The sequence below is a fragment of the Manis javanica genome, chromosome 6, assembly GCF_040802235.1.
Source record: "Manis javanica isolate MJ-LG chromosome 6, MJ_LKY, whole genome shotgun sequence".
Lineage (NCBI taxonomy): Eukaryota > Metazoa > Chordata > Mammalia > Pholidota > Manidae > Manis > Manis javanica.
The window spans coordinates 143,371,961-143,389,031 of record NC_133161.1 but is presented as its reverse complement, the minus strand read 5'-3'; the positions used below and the strand labels follow the sequence as shown (position 1 = coordinate 143,389,031).

The window sequence follows — 17,071 nt, the reverse complement described above, 5'->3', positions numbered from 1 at the left end:
GCTTCCTGGCTGAAGCCAGGGCCGTGCTCAGTGACCCTGGCCCGGCTGCCTGGGCCCTCACCCTGGTGTCTGCTTGCTCTGGCCTGGTTCTAGAGAGGGAGGGCAGGTCACTTCAGGGTCCTGTGTTCTCTCTGCCTTGCTGCTGGGGATGCCTGCTCTCAGTGTGGGCAGGCAGTGCTGCCCCCTCCCCAGCAGCACCCCGTGCCTGGAGGGAGGCTTGGCTCCATCCGGGGTCTAGGAGTGTGTGGGAAATGAAGTGCCTCTTTCTCCCTATGGCTGAGCAAGGCTTCCAACTGCAGGCTGAGGCACTGCTGATCTGGGTCCAGGGGTCCCAGCCCCAGCCACAGGGACACAGAAACAGTCCAGTCCAGCAGACACCATATGTTCATTTGATGGCCCAGGACTGACACAGAGTGTTGGGGATTGGAGCATCTGTGTGTGTGGTGGAAGTGGGTCAGAATGGACGGATGGATGGGGCCTAGCAGTGAGCGAGAAATCCAAGCAGGTGGGCTGTGTGTTTCAGGGAGGTGGTCCAACAGCTGGACCCCCAGGGTAAGGCCAGGTAATAGGCCTAGAGGGTCTCAGATCCCAGGCAGGTTATCCCGACAGGTCCCCACCTGTGGCCTCTCTTCCCAGACTGGGATGGGGAAGAGGGAGAGTGGATACTGTCAACAAGCAGGAGCCTAGATCCTAGGCCCACACCTGAAAGGGTTAGAGGCTGACTTAGAGCAAAGACGGCCTGATGCTGAGTCCCAGGGAATTGGCTTAAAGCTCCTGAATTCCTTCAGTTGTGATGAGGACTCATCCTTAGACCCAGACGCTGGCATGCTGCTCATGGTCAGGAGGCCTGGAAGGGGCAGAGACAACCCAGAAGCTAAGACCCTGGCTAGGCCGGACATCACTGGCCAGAGGCTGAGCGGCAGGCCTCCGAGCTGTTCTGTGGGCATGTTTCTCCAGGCATATGCAGCAGCAGCTGATTGGAAACAGAAGTGGGGACAGGCGACTCTGTTCTCCCCCTCCCCCTGCCCTCAGCTCACTATTCTGCATGCTTAAAAAAAAAAAAAGGAATTAAGGACAAAATTTTCCCTCCCTTTCCTCCATTCATTTCTACCAAAACTTCAAAACATAATTTAATTCTGCTTAACAGCAATACAAAACGGTTCATATTCTTAAGATGCTTAATTTATAAGGAGCCTACAGTTATTCTGCGCTTGCTGTGAGGTTTTCCCTCCCTCTAAATGAATGGATAAAGTGGTAACCCATCAATTCCCATTTGTTGCTAATGGGAAGCGGAAAGGGATTGAGTCAGAATCAGCAGCGCCTCACTGCCTCAGCTCAGCTCGCCTGACACTTAGGAAGCAGAAAGTGCAGCTGACAGATTCCCCTCTTGGCGGCTACGCTGACCACAGAGGGCTTCAAAGGGGCCCCTCACGCTCCCATAGCCGCGTGCTGAGCATTATTTGTCCAGTTCTGTCAGGGTTCTGCTCCCTTCAATTTCGGTTCATGCCAGGGGGCCCTGCTGGCTGGCAAGGTCAAATCGGGGCCTGATCTGCAGAGGCAGGAAACAGAGTTAAGCCCACAAAGAGGAAGAAAAGAAAAGGGAAATCAAACCCGGGACGCCAGGACCCATTTTCCTGTCTCCTTGTTTATCCTGGGAGCCAGGAGCTTTCAAAAAGTCTCCTGATCCTTATGGATAGAAAGGTACTAATCACATGGACTCCAGAGGGAATGTGGAGTAGGGCAGGCATGGGAAGAGAAGTAGGTCAAGAAAACCCAAGTAGCCGGGTTTAGCAGCAGGCAGCCTTGCACACAGATGGGCTGGGCCAGCGCTGATGGTGTTAGGGGCTCCCGGGGCCACCGGAGGCTCACGGGAAGGGGCAGGGTGCTGTTCCTCCCCACATTTGTTTTTTTTCTGGGGCTACTCCCAGCTCCCCAGCCTCAGAATAGATGGCTGTGGGAGCGAGGCTGCAGGAAGGGACCAGGAGTCTCAGAGATAAATTGCCCTGCCTGCTCCATCCTCAGCTCCTCCTGTCTGCTGGTGACAATATGGATGTTTGTAAAGAGGCGGCTGAGCCCATTACCTTACCTTGGGATTGCTGTTTTTCATTCAAGTGAGGCAGAGGGTAGGATATACAGCCAAATTGTCTATTACCGTGGCCAGTGTTTACCCCCTGAATGAGGTTTTGGGTAAGAGAAAGAGATTTTATTTATGACCGTGAGGCTGCCCACATAAATTCCCCAAACACGCACGCGTATGTCAGCCCCCTTCAGTCATCTATCTTCCGGAAATGTCTTTTGATTTTGTTTCTGTCCCTCCGGGTCCTCTGAGTGATGACTGTGGGAGCCACATGTTAATAAATGCTCTGGGAAGACCCCACCCCATCTCTACACCTTCTGTGACTTGAAGCCATGCAGAAGCCTAAGGAGCCCAATTTCCAGCCTGCTCATTTCACCAATGAGGAAGGAGACCCAAAGGCAGCAATGATTTGGCCAAGATCGCACAGCAGGCAGGGGCCAGACCCGTGGCAGTCAGCACGAGAGCCCCATCTCCTTGATGCCTCTGCCCGTGTTCTCTTGGCAGCGGGCTCCCTTAGCCACTGGGGAGACAGAATCACCTCTGACAGGGTGTGCAGGGCGTCTTCTCGGTTTTCTCCCTTACTGTTTCTGGACATTAGCAGAGGTTACCCTTGCCCCAAACACACGAGGTCCCCAGTAAGTATTTGTCAGTGAAATGAATGCTGGGCATTCCAGCCTACTGCTAGTTACTCCTTCCCTGGCCCCTTATTTCAGCCACACTGGATGACTTCCTGGTGCCTAAATATACCAGGAAGGCTTGCTCTAGGTTCTTGCACTTCCTCCCATTCCGTCTTCACTGCCTGGAAAACTACCACCACCAGACCCCATCCTCCTCCTCTGTCACCACCATCACTGGCTTTAGTAGCTCTTCCTCTGGAAAGTCCTTTCCCAGTATTATCCTGTCCCTCCCAGGGAGAAATCACCTTTTCCCCACCTTTCTGCCATTCCCCTTGTACTTGAGCCTATTTTAGTGCTTACTGGGTTGTGTTCCAATTATTATGGCATTTTCCCACTAGACTCTGAACTCCAGAGGAGATGACCACCTGCCAGCTTCGGGTAGAAAGTACCACTCATACTCAGTGAATGGTGGGTAGCTGCATCCATGGCCCTTACAAGAACATGTTGGGTATTATTGTTTTCTTCTGGTCTTACCTGTGCTTAAAAAGGTAGACTTTTTGGAGGAAGTAGAGGACAAAGGAGAAACAGGAGGAGAAAAGGTCCATCTGTCTGTCTTACTTAGAAGAGAGGATAGGAACAGGCTGCTGACTCTGACTAGATTCTAATGCGAGTTTTGATGTAGCAGAAATACAGTGATTCAATTCACAAATTCACTCCACAAGCATTTATTGAGTGCTGTGTGCCATGCACTGGATATGGTGCTGAACAATGACAATCTCCAAAATAACTCCCACTTGGAAAGGCCTTACTCTCTGCCAGGCACTGTGTTATATATTTCACATACTTCAGGTCATCTTCAGTCAGAATTAATGATCCGAAGTCATAAGTGAAGAGATGGAGACTCCACGAATTTAAATGCCTCATCTAAGGTCACACAGATACCGAAATTCGACCCTGTCTCCAAAGCTATCTTTTCCTGCTTTGCTCTAATCGCAGCTCATGCACCCCTGGAGATGTTTGGGATATCCCATTTTTACAGCAGTCACATTAAACAATGCTGTGTTCTGTCTGGTAGAGGAATTGAAAGATGGAAGCCTCATAGCTTATTCTCTTGCTGGTCTTTGGTTCTCTGACCTCCAAACAGTTTCCTAAGAGCACAGACAAGTCCATCCGATGGATGGGGGAACTGAGGCCTGGGGGTCTGAGAGGCTTACTCGTTGGTGGTACAGGAGTCCTGATCAGCCCTGGGTGGCACTAGACACACCAGCAGGTTATTGTAGCACAGCAATTCCTTTCTTGTTTAAGGTTTGCCCACGTGAAGCAGGATTTCCCTGGATTTATTTGGCACTCCACCTGACTAGGACACCCAGGCACTTTACGACTGCCATGTTTTACCTCATTGGTTTCTGACAATGAGTGCCAAGTCCTGTAGAGAGGATGTTAAACATAGAACATTCAGGTGTTATAAAGGTGAAGATAATAAGATAACTGGGCAGGTAAGAAGGAAGGAAGAATAAAAAACCACTAGCTTCTTCCCCTCTTCTGCTGTATATTAAGTATGTCTGACACACCCAGATGCGAGTATACCAAGTGGATTCTGTGTCTTGCTGCAGATTCACTGTGGGGTTTTTTGAGTATAGGCTCCCTCCCCTTAAAAAATGGGGTGGTGATCTGATTTATGAAATTCTGATTAGCATGTAACTTTTCATCTCTCTCCTAAATAGAGTCACCCATATAGGCAATCAACTGGTCTTTCACATTAGTGACAAATAGGAATTGATGACTTTCTCCTTCATCTGTCATCTAGAGAGGGAATATAGAAAGATCTCGGAGATGCAGATCTCTTGCCCTTGGTGAACACCTTAGGGAGTCTGTAACTTTCTTATTATATCTGTCTTCCAGGGCCTAGCACAGTGCCTGGCCCATAGCAGGTGCTAAGAAAATATTTGCTAGATGAGTTATTTAATGGCAAGTTGTCAGTCTTGAACTGACCAGTCAGTATTCAAATTTTTCTTCCTTCAGATATTGGTCAGTGATTAAAAATGCCAACCAATCGTACTTAACAATAAGCATACAAGATATGTAATTAGGAGATATGTAATTATGCAAAAAAAAAAAGTGTGTATGTGTCTGTCTGCATGTGTGCCTGCACAGGGCTCTCTCTCCTTTTCTTCCTGCCTCACCCCTGCTACCATACATTCAGCAGGGAGGAGGGAGGCTTGGCTGCAGTTAGGCATCCAGGCCAGTGCGCTGTCTGGGGTCACTCAGCCCACCATGCCATTATCCGTCTTCACCTGTGGCTAGTTCTTCTCCCAGGAGCACCACACAGGATGCTTTCAGGATGTTTATCTTCTCTTTGAACCTTTCCAGAAGGTTTTGGAACATCCAAATGTTATAAAGGTTTGTGAACTTCAGCCTCAGGCCATAGTCTTTTCTGCTGAGAATCGAGGGATGAATTAGGCCTAGATGCTCCATTTTACAGATAAGAAAAATGGAGGCAATAAGACATTAATAGGACAAAGTGAGTATGACAAAGTGAATTGGCAAAGGCCCCTTTTGGCAGTGCCAGGACTCCCGACTCCCGGTTGCCTGGTGACACGTGTGCTGTCGTTTACAGCATGGAACGTGTTCTCACACACATGTTAATTCAGTTTCTCCAACAAGCTGCACAGCAGGTAGAAGTAAGCATGTGTTGTGGAAGAGAAGCCTGAGGGTCACAGAGTTTGTGACTTACTCAGGCTCCTACGGACCAAGTAGTAGCCTCAAAGGGCAGAGAGAGGACTTTTGCAGTGGGGGCAAAGGAGGCCCATTAAGCAGAGCCAGAGGACGGCCGAGCTGGAGTCTTGAAAAGCCTGTTGGCAGGGTTGTTTTGCTGGGTGAGGACGGAAAGCCACCAGGGGCCCGTGTGCCGATGGCCAGGACCTTACGAAATCAGGCTGAGCCAAAGAGAACAGGCAAATAGCAGCAAACGCTATGTTTCTTAAATATATCATGACTGATCCCTGGGAGGGAACCGGGGAAGGTCCCACCGGCAGGGACAGTGGAATGAAGGAAAGGGGCTTTGTTCCCGAACCGAAAGTCCTAGGTAGCAGAGCTGAATTCCAAGTCAATTTGGTGTGTGGCTGCCTGTCGTTTGCGCTGGAATGGCCTGGTTTTGCTCCCCCACATGTAGGATGGCCAGGTGGGATCTGCTGCCCACTGAGTGAAGCCCTGCCTGGCAGGTACCCATGCCGTTTGAGAGAACAGCCATGGTGGTATTTTATCAGAGTGTCAAAAACATTTCTCCAGCTCTGAAACGGTTTACACAAGTCTTGGAATGGGGAGTGAGCCATTAACAAGCTCTACTTTGTTTTTTGGTGGTTTGGGGTGGGTGGGGGAAAGGCGGAAATTATGGAGAGAGATTTGGATTCAACGTAGAACAATGTTTATCAGGTGGAATGGGCTGTTTGGATAGTGAGGCCCCACAGCTGGAGGTGGCCCCACACAGGTTGGACAGGGGGTTCAGCAAATGAGGGGGTTGGCCCTTTTAGTTCGCAGACCCCTCTCAACTCAGGATTCTGAGGTAGAGCGCTGTAGCCTTTGCCGTGTTTTTGTCCTCTTGTGGGGAGACATTCCATTGTTACTGTGTCCTCATTAACAGCCATTAATAAGGACTAGAGTGGAGGCAACCGTCTGCCTAATTTAAGCCACGACGCCACTTGGCCCCAATAGCTTGGGTAGGTCAGGTAAGACACGAGGCCCTTCTGACCCTTTTTACTTTGGTGGCATAGACCTGTCTGGGTGTGTCCCATCTCCCTGTGGCTGCTGACGGAGGAGTCAGAGAAGTGGGCCGCGGTGGGAACTGCTGCCAGATCTCAGCCGCGTGCCTGAGTGGCTGTGAGCCCGAGTGGGTGGGATGCGCATGTGTGCATCCGTGGAGCCTGCACACCCCACTCAGCCTCGAGGCTTGGCTGCCGGCAAGACCGTGGTCACCCTGAGCTCTCGTGAATGTGGACGTGCACGCACATGTTCTGTATTAGCTTGACGGGGGCTGGGCCTTGGCTGCTGAGGAACACCGGCAGGCGGGGGCTGCCGACAGCTGTCGGGCCTCCCGGCAGCCCTCTGTGTCTTTTTGGGTTTCTCCCCATCAAGCTGAGTTATGGGGCCGGGTCAACTTGTGTGGACCCACACCAGTAAGGAGAGCCATGCAGAGCTGGATTCAGGAGGCGCCACGGCCCCCGTTGGGACTGTCTGGAGTCGAGAGTCTCTTATTGGCATGACCCCCTTCAGAGGAGAGGTTCACTGTTCTGAAACTCCACCCCAGGAGCAGACATTAGTTTCAGCCCCATTTGGCAATTCTCACACCCCATTCCTGCATCAGTGGGGGTGAGTGGCCATATGGGCAGCCCTCAAGCGGGTCCTTGTGTCTCCCTCTTAGTCTCCTCTGCCCTGACTCACCCAGAATCGTCTCACTTGGCGATTCCAAGCCGACTGGGGTCTGGAGAGCGAGGGAAGCACCGAGCCAGGTGTGTTAGAGGTAGACGTGGGGCAGCTCCGGAAGGCTCCAGCCTCCTGCAGAGGCTGACGCCAGGCTCATGGGCTCCAACCAGACTGTCTGAGCTTGAGTCTGAGCTCTGGCCTTTACTAGTTGTGTGACTTATGCAAGAACTTGGTTTCTTAGCGCTTCTGTTTTTTCATGGAATACACAGTAGTCCCTGTGTAGGTAAGTTGTCGCACAGAAAGCCCCAGAACAGGGTCAGGCGTGCAGGAGGCGCTGTGCATGCGGTATCTGTTATTATGAATAGCACTGGCCGGCGGCACCATCCGTCTCAGCCTTTCCCATCTCTTCTCTGCAGCATCCTCTCCTCTCCTCTCTACCAAATGCTGTCTCTTCCATTTTTCTAATCCTTTAAATTCATCTCTTTCTAGGAGCCGAGAGTCCCTCCTTGGTTTGGAAAGCTCTTACTTCCAGACTGCTCAGAGTGCAAGAGGGGTTCGTGTTCACAGTCGGGCGTCCATCCTACTGTCTTCATCGGTACTTACCTGGCCTGTTTTTGCAAACATTTAAAAACCTTCTTTGAATTCCATCTGTCCCATAGGCCTAAGAGCATCCTGAGAGGCTGAAGTGTGTCTGCTCCCCCCCCCACCCCATGGTGTTCTGGGCTTCTCATACCACTCTGGAGTGTGGGCCAGGTGCTTGTGAATGGATTTGCGTGATCTCCCATCGGGAATACCTCCCTTTGGCCCACGTCCTTCAGTGAGCCCCGTTTACTCCGTCCCTTTTCAGTGAAGGGGTAGTTGCCCATCCAAGCTGTCCAGCTCCTCTCCTCTCTTTTCCTGTCATTAGGACTTCCTCCCATCAGAATCTGCCCCCCCACCCCGGCAACCATGCCCACATGGCTCAATCCATCATCTGTCCCTGTGCCTCTTTCATTTCCTTTTCTTTGAAACACCTCCTTCTGGGCTTGTCATACTCCTTGGTTCTTGCCTTCCTCCCTGGCTGCTTCTCGGCCTCCCCTGCTGACTGCGCCTCAGCTCCCTGGCCTCTGAATGTGGCTGTGCCCAGGGTCCTCTCTCCACAGTACCCCCACCCCCACCCCCAATCTCATTCAGTCCCTTGGCTTTATATGCTTACGGCTCTCTAACCTCATCTCCAGCTCTGACCTCCCCCCATAACTCCCGACTCATATGCCTGCTGGTCACCCCCACTTGGAGGGCTAAGGGAATCTCAAACTTGACATGTCCGCAGACTTGCCGTTGATCTCCCCTCCACACCTCCTTCTGCTGCTCCCCCGGTTCATAAATGGTAACGCCACTCCATCTTTTGGGACTTAGGCCCCGTGGAGTCATACCTAAGCCCATCTTTCTCTGACACCCCATATATCCTCTCCATCAGCAAATTCTGTTTGCTCTGCCTTCCAGGGATATCCAGAGGCTAACCACTTCTTACCATCCCACTGTCCCTTTCATGTTCCAAGACAGTATTATCTGTCACCGGGATTACTGCATAGCTGGCCTTCTAGTTGCTCTGCTTCTCTCTGGTCCTGTCACTTTTGTTTCTCAAAAACGGCAGCAAAAATGGTTCTTTTAGAATGTAAGTTGGAGCGTGTCAGCCCCCTGCTCAACTCCATCAATGCTCTCATCTCATCTCTTGTCAGAGGAAAGAAAAAGTACCCCCAGTGTCCCTTAGGGCCCTCTGTGATCCGCCCCACTGTGCTGTCACCTTGTGTTGTCATCTTGTGCCACTCTGCCACTCGCTTCCCCCCGCAGGCCCCCAGCCCTGCCGGCTTCTTCACTTCTTTCTCAGCTACACCGAGCAGTGCACCTCGGGGCTTTGTACTCGCTGACCACTCAGCCTAGGGCACTCTTCTCCTTGATGCCTCCTGGCTCACTCTTCACTCTCTCACTTCCTGCAGGTCACCCTGTTCCCCTTCAGGTCACAACCCTCCCACCCTCACCCTTACCCCCCAAGTTACTCCTTCTCTGCTTTGTTTTTCTGTAACCCTCATCGCCACCTGTCAAACCTGTCCTGTCTGTTTATTGTCTGAGTTCTCCTATCTGGAAAAGCCCTTTGTTTTGTTCTCTGCTGTTTCCCCAGCACAGAAACAGTGCCTGGTACACAGAAAGGGCTCACTAAATACCTATGAATGAATCAGTGGTGCAGGCCCAAGAGAAGTCCCGAAGGAGCTTCAGATGTGAAAGCTGTTGGGAGGCAGAGACTATGATGGTCTCCCTTGACACAAAAGCATTCTTAGTGAGCGCTCCTCGTCAAGGACAGAGCCTGCTGGCTCCCCGTCCCCACGTTCTCATTCTTGGAGTCCTGAAGCAGGCCCCGTTCTGAGGACGCGCAAGCCAGCAGTTGAATGACTCAGGCTGCTCTTTGTCCCTCAGATCCAAACACCAGACTAGTGACTCGCAGCCACCCCACTTGGATTGCCACTGCAGCGCGCAAGTCTCTGTCTTGTCATTGAGCTTGAAACCGCACTTTGACTGTGCCCTGGCTCCCCTGGGACGGTGGTCAGCCCTTGTCTGTCTCTGTCTTCCGAGAGCCTGGGGACCCTGATCTGGACCCAGCCTCTCTGCTGGGACCTGCTTCCAGCTCTTTCCTGAAGCCACCAGCATTGGCCAGGGTATCTGCTGGCTTGGTCTCTGCCGTCAGACTTCTCTGGTGCTGTGCCCAACCTGTCTGCTTGTGCTTGGGTTCACAAGGACCCTAGTATAACCCATTCTACTTCTGAGTCCTCTGACCATTGAGTAGTTTTCCTTCGGTTGAGCCAAAATCTTGTGCCCTCCACCTACACTCCTAGCTCTTCCTGTCCCTGGGGGCATACGGAGTGGGTCCCGTGCACTTCCTGTGCTGGCACCCCCAGGGTCTGAAGGTAGCTCCCAGCGTCTGCTTCCTTCCAGAGCTCATTATCGGTGACTTGGACACTTGCTTCCTTCTCAGCGTTGGGATTCCCCTTGTCATCCTGGTCACCCTCCTCCTTCAGATGGGTTTTCTCTTTTCTCCTACCCTGTTAGGACATGGTTCCCAAATTAGGATGTGGTTCCAGGCACTCCCCTCAGCCAAGTCCAGTCCACCACGGACGCCTGCTCCAGCCGGCTGGGGTCTGGTCTCTAGGGCCAGAGGTGGTTCTTCAGACCCATTCCCACCAAGCCCCAGCTTGGGCTTACCGAGAGCCCAACTAGGTCTCTACCTGTCCCTGGAAAACGAGCACGTGAGTGTCCCTCTGTCCTTTGGGGCCTCTTACAGGCTGGGCTTTGCTCTCAACTCCCGGAGCAGTTGAAGACCTACAGCAGGTTGCCCCAGAGTCTAAAGACACCTGTGCTAGGGAGCCGGGTGCTAGGGGTTCCCTAAGTTGTACCACCTCTGTGGCTTCTTCCAAGATGTGCTTTTCTCACGCTTTACAGCCCATGGTCCTTCAAGCGGGGAGTGACATAGGCGAGGGAGAGAGTGCCACTTTGCTGGCAAAGCGCATGAATTTCCCCCAGTGGCAGGGATCTAACAGCGTGAGACTTTGAGCTTTCAGCTCACAGATGAAAGAAGAGGGATTTTCCCAGAGATGACAGAAAAGGAGCACACAGCCCCAGGGGCCTCGGCAAGACGCTCTGCTAGAGCTGCTCCAAAGAGGCCCTAGCCACCAGCCTGTGTGGACTAGAATCGCAGTGGGTGGCCCCAAACCTCTGGGCGGCCACCTGGAGGTCTCAGGCCAGCAGACTGGGGAAAGGAGAGCCTTCCTCAAGCCGTCAGGAAGGAATTCTCACACACCTTGGAGCTCTGCAGGTTTCTGAACCCAAAGGCACCTTTACCTGGAAATGGTGGTTGAGTACTAATTTTCCCCTTAGAGCCACCTTGGAAAACCTTGAATACTGAAGGAATTAGGGCGGTTAAATAAGTGGAGTTGGTGGAGATGGAATAGGGTATAAATGAGTGACCGTATCTGGATTGCCCCCATTGGAACTCTCCTTCAGTTTAATGAACTTCACCTTCTACCCCAGGAATTATCTCCGAGCGCAGGTGGGACAGGCAGGGCCGCCCTGTTTGGGGAGGCTGCTGTTAGCCTGTGGTTGCAGCCTGAGTCAGGGGACCTTCCCTATGGGTCTATAGTCAGTGTCTGTCTTACCATGAGACCACGAGGCTGTTCATCTGGGGCAGCTTGGAGCTCACATTCAAGTGTTCGTATCCTAGGCATCATGGAACAAGTTGGCCTTAGATTAAAAATTCATGGGTGTGGATCTTCCTCACTGGCTGTGAGCACTTTTTAGGCAAATTCCTCAGCCTTTCTCACACTCAATATCCCTTCTGGAAACTGGAGATAACAGTTTTCCACAGGAGGTCATTGTATTAATTGACAGGAGATATGTAAAATACCACATATGGTGTGTGACATCTCGTAATATTTAATAAAGTTAGTTCTCTTCCTTTTGTTTCTTTAAAAAATTAGTCACATTATACTATAAAAATAGTAACAATTTGCTCAACATTATGACAAACCTAATTCTGGAGAGCATCCTCGGGTGGTGGAAATGGGGAGGGACTTTATTGGCAAACTTGTTTGGAATTACAGTTTCAGCACGTGACCTTGGGGAAATTATTTGGCCTCTGTTTCCTAATATGAAATGGGGGTAATATTCACACTGTACGATTGTTGTTTATCATGCACATGCAAAAAGGCTAGCATGGTGCCTGATAATTAGTAGGAGATCAATAAATAATAGTTTTTAACAGTGGTTCTATTAATTATTACTACTATAATTAATAATCGTAATTATTATTACTATAGTTTTCTCTTGCTGTCATAACAGATTGCTACAGATGTAGCAGCTTAAACAAGATAAGTTTATTATCTTACAGTCTGTGAGTCTGAAGCCTAATGTGGGTGTCGCTGGCCTGTAACTAAGGTGTCAGCAGGGCTCTGAGCCTCTGGAAGCTGTAATGGGGAATCTGTTTCCTGCCCATTTGATTTGCTGGCAGGATTCAGTTCTTTGCAGTTACAAAATCAAGGCACCGGTTTTCCTGGCGGCTGGCAGCTGAGGCTGTTCCCAGCTCCTGGAATCCGCTGCATCCCTTGGCTCACGGCCCCTTCCTCCTTCCTCAGTGCTCGGGAGCAAGTCATCCTCACATGATGGCTTCCTGACCTCACGATTTTAAGAACTCCTGAGATTGTATTGAGTTTGCTCGGATAGTCCAGGAGAATCTCCCCATCTAAAGGTCTGTCACCCTAATCACATCTGCAAAGTCCCTTTTGCCATGCAAGGTAACACATCCGCAGGTTCCTGGGCTTAGGACGTGGATGTTTCTGGGGACCACTGTTCTGCTCCTCTGTTTGGGAGGCGAGGCCACTTAAGAGCCTTCTCATGAGCCGTGATTTAGGCAGAGGTCTGTGCCCAGTCCAGTCCATGGCCCGAGTTGCGTGACTCCTGCTATGGGCAACCATTTTGCATGAGAACCGGGCAGTCCAGAGCACCAAAGCCAAGGCAGTCCTTGGTGGGGAGAGGGAACCCAACGGGATGGCCTCATGGCTGTGTCTGAGCTTGTGCCACACGCAGGGAGAGCTGGTAAGGGCCCGCGTAGCAGGAAGCACTTCATCACATTGCTTTTACACATCATGCTCTAAAGGAGTAACCAACCTACAAGCTGAATGTTAGCTGAGGCCGTGTCACGTGGGCTTTGCTGGCTTGGCTTGGAATGATGTGTTTATTTCCTACCATGCAGCCTAGAGAGAATAATGTCCCCTTAGAGTCCCAGCCAACTGTCTCTTGCTCTGCCTGTCTACCTTCCAGAAAGGAACAGATCCTCATATGCTTTAAGAAACAACGGGATATAGAAAGGTACTGCTATGAGCAAGGAATTTAGAGACCTGGGCTCTAAAGCTGCTCCAACCTGTTGCCCGGCTCCCTGGCACTTACTGAATGCTGACAGTACCCTGCAGCAGACTAGGCTCTGTGGGAAATACAGCAAAATATAGGAGATTGTGCTGTTAATGTTCTCAATATGAAAAGGCAAGACTCTCAGACATGAGTCTTTTGTACTAGAGCAGCACAAAAACAGGGCAACAGTAAGCACTGAAGGTTCAGCTCCGTGGTTAGCAATGGGGACTTTGGTGCTCCAGGGACATGGGCACAGTGGCATTCTGAGCTGCTTTTTTCCCTTCTTGGTATATCTCTGGCTTCCATCTAGAGTGGGGCTATGAAAGGGTTGGTGGACCATCACAAAGGATGGAACGGCATTCATGTCTACTGTGCACCTCATATGTGCCCATCACTTCCTGTGGATTATATAACTTGTTGCAATAGTCTCCAGAAGTAGGTTCAATAGCCTGCGGTGTTTTAAGTGTGGAAACTGAGGCTTGGAGAGACTAAGGCCACCCAGGTGGAAGGTGGAAGACTCTGGATTGGAACTCAGATGTCTTTGGCTCCCACCCTGTGCTCTGTCCATCCACCGTCCTGGGCATCTCGCCCCTGGGAGAGGAGTGGGGAGAAGGGGGTATGAATGAGGTCTGCCCTAGAGCCCTGGGGCACCTGCATTTCTTTGGGGAAGCAGAGGTGGCCGCTGCACGGGAGCTGTCCTCACTGCCCCCGCTCTGACAGGTTTCCTTTTCAGACATTTGAGAGAGAGAAATTAACTTGAAATTGAACCACAGAAAGCACCTTTAGGCTAAAAATAAGAGGAGAGGCTGTACTGCTCAGAGGGGTCGAGTCTGCATGCTGCCTTTATTTATAGCCACTTATTTATTAGATTCCAAATGATGTTTAACCAGAAATCGTATGGCAGTGATCTTTGATTACTTATGTGGCTAATGGCTGAACATATATCATTATTGCTGTTTATTCAGCCCTATTAAATGCACCGGGTGCTTCTTTTCCAGGAGGGCACCAAGGCAGAGGGCCCCAAGCGTCCTTCTAAGATCAGCACAACACCCCAGGGCAAGGAGAATAGAGAAGGTGGCTTGGCAGGTGGCTCTACAGACCAGGTGAGGGAGCTGTTCCAGGAGTTTTCATAAAAAGGGGCAATCCTTCAAAATATAGAGTGTGGGTGGGAGTGGGAGAGAACACCCTAAAAGGGAATAGAGCATTTGAGTTAACAGTTGGGGTCTTTGGGATCCAGAAATATCTGGCTTTATAGTAATAACAACATTCATTATTTATTATGTCCCAGGGACTATGCTATTCAAAAATATTTACTCCTACCATCATGTCCATTTTACAGATGACAAAGCTGAGGCTTTGAGAAGTTAAATGACTTATCCAAGGTCACACAGCTGGTATGAGGCTGGAGTCAGCATTAAAATCCAGGGCCTTTCTGCCTCCTGAGGCCATATGCCCATCATACCACCCTGAGTTCTATCTCAAAACCTGTGCTTCTCTCTTCTTCCCGTTAAGCTTAACTTTTTGAGTCAACAGCCTAGGAAAAGAATAGAAACCTTGCCCTGGAGCCAGGGAAAGAGCATGGAGACTGGTTCTTGGCTTCACCTAGGGTACCTGCTCAGGATGCGCTGTCAGCAGGTCCCCCCAAAGAGAGGGCCGCTCAGGGTGGAGCCGGGCATGTGAGATTCAGGATGTTAAAGTTTCTCAGACAGCGGTACCTCCCGCAGCCTAAGGCCTGGAGGGTGACAGCGGGGCATCCGAAGGTGGGCTGCAGTCCTGGAGGCCTGGGCTCACTGGACTTCTGTGTCTTCCCGGTGTCCCTGGCCTCCCTGAGGTCACAGCGTGCGGCCTCAGACCTTTTCAGTTGAGCAGAATACACTGTGTGAAGCAGCCGACCTTCAGAAGGAGGGCTGTGTAGGCCCGGCCCAGCATCATGGAGGCCCTGCTCTGCTTGGCTCTGGTGCCCGACTCCCCCTGGGGAGGGTAGCCTCGGGCCTTCCCACCTTTACCTGACCCCTCGGCCCTTCCCTCGTCTCTGTAGACACCGCCCAGGCCTGGGGTTTGGCCAGATACCCGGCACTGAAGGGAGGATTCTGACATTGCAGGAAGGGATTGAGTCGGAGGCATGGGGAAAAGTCTAGCTGGAGCAGGAAGGGGGACTGGAGAAGCTCAGGGCCCAGGAGGGTGCCCGGGGGGAGGACGGGTCCCAGGCTGTGTGCACTGTGGGCTTCTCAGGGGCCTCCGTCTCTCCAGCCACGTCTCCTGCCCCGTCCAGCCTGGGGTTCTGTTTCCATGCCGTTCTCTCTGGGCTGCCACAGAGGCATTTTTAACCTCCCCGCCCCTCTCCTTCTCCTCCGCTGTTTTCTCTGCCCTCCCTCCCATCCCTCGGCCCCGCTAAGTATTTACTGTCCACCTGGGTCTAGATTATCCCCTGATTAAGTGCCATTTAGCTGTTGGCTGCCTGTACCCTCCGTTTTATAGACACATCCAGTGTGGCACAGAGGCCAAGGCCTGATTTTGGAGAGGGAGGGTAATGAGAACCGAGAGCAGCGTGGCCCCCTTAGATTGGATTTTAATAAAGTTTCCAGCTAACCTAAATCATTGCATCACGGGCAGTCTAGCCCAGCACCTGATGAGTGTCTCGTCAGCCCGGTGCTGCCTGCCCAGGCTCCGGCAGACAGGAGAGCGCGGAATTGGGGCTAGGGGCCTCGAGGGCACCCCTGTTGGATAGGAAGGGCCATCTCCCAGCAGAGGACCCTCCCTGGGCAAGGGTAGGGCTATTGTAAAGACCCTGGGAGGGGAAGCCCAATGCCTGCTCTTTTAGCAGCTGTTAATTAGTTGCAGATGATGAGATAATTCATAAAAATTAGCAGTGATTTCCTTCATTGTGTTAATATCACCGGGTAATAAAACTGCTGTTAAGGATGACTTTTCTCTGCATCAGGGAGCAGGATGTCAAGGAAAAAACAGCCCTCCTCAGGGGTGGAGGGGGAAGGAAAATAGAATGAGGGAGGGAATGACAGCAGGAGCCGTTTCTGAGCTTTGGCTGGAACCATCTGAAGGAAGCCAAATTGAAATGCAAATCCTGGTGTCTCTCAGCGCTCAGGCTGGGAAGGAGGGTGGCTGCTGGTGTCACCTTGGCGTCTCTGGGCAGCCCGATCAGGTGTGGGGAGGGCTTCCCCGGCGGTTCAGTGGAAGGAAAGATGGTAACAACCAGAGGCCATGGCTTTCGCGTCACCCCTGAGCAGAGAGTTGGCCTCGGCACACAGAATTCTCTGGAGAGGGGACACAGTGGCTTTGGAGGCCTATGAAACACGATGTAGCCTTGGCCCCTCCATCTCTGTATCTCTTAGTGCTTTTCCCCTCTCTCCCTGAGCTCTGCCCACCATGCCTGATGTCAGTTTCTTGAATGTGCCAAGAGCCTTCATGTCTTAGGTGCTTGTGGGTAAAATTGCAGCATTTCCAGAATCTCTCACCTGGCCTTAGTGCATCTCGGTATCAATAGGTGTTTCCAAGGGGTGGAGAGAAATAGTCCATCTCTGTATCAATAGGTAATTACAAGGGCCAGCAAGGGCATTTCTGGAACAGAGAGGTTAGGTGGGGCCTCTTCTGCAGCCAGGTCATGAGAGACCTAGGGGAGCAGAAGTGGACTGCTTGTAAGAAATAGATGGGTTTCTCCCACTTTATTTCTCCCTTTGACTGATTTTGGTGTCAAAGGTATTTTGCCCCAGGATTTCCCCCTGGAGTTACAGTGCTATCCATATACTTTGGGACATTATTGCCATGTTTTTCTATGTTTTGTTTTTTCCTTTGTTTTTTACAGTCTAGCCAACTCCCATTCATCCCTCAGGTAAAAGGTCATTTCTGCAGGAGGCCTCCTTGGAACTGCGCTCCTGGTCCCCGGTGCAGTTCCCACAGTGTATGTAGGAGTGAGGGATGGGTGAGTTAGGAAATCTATTTTCCTGCTTAAACCCTTCCCCAGCTGCCTGTTGCTTCCAGGATAGGGTCCAAGCTCAGCTGCATTCAGCAC

General features: G+C 51.4%; 1 protein-coding gene across 4 annotated transcripts in view; it reads left to right on the top strand.

The window, feature by feature from the left end:
* The window catches only part of GRIK4 (glutamate ionotropic receptor kainate type subunit 4), a 409,820-nt gene that overhangs the window by 141,224 nt on the left and 251,525 nt on the right, over positions 1–17,071 (top strand). The window lies entirely within an intron of this gene.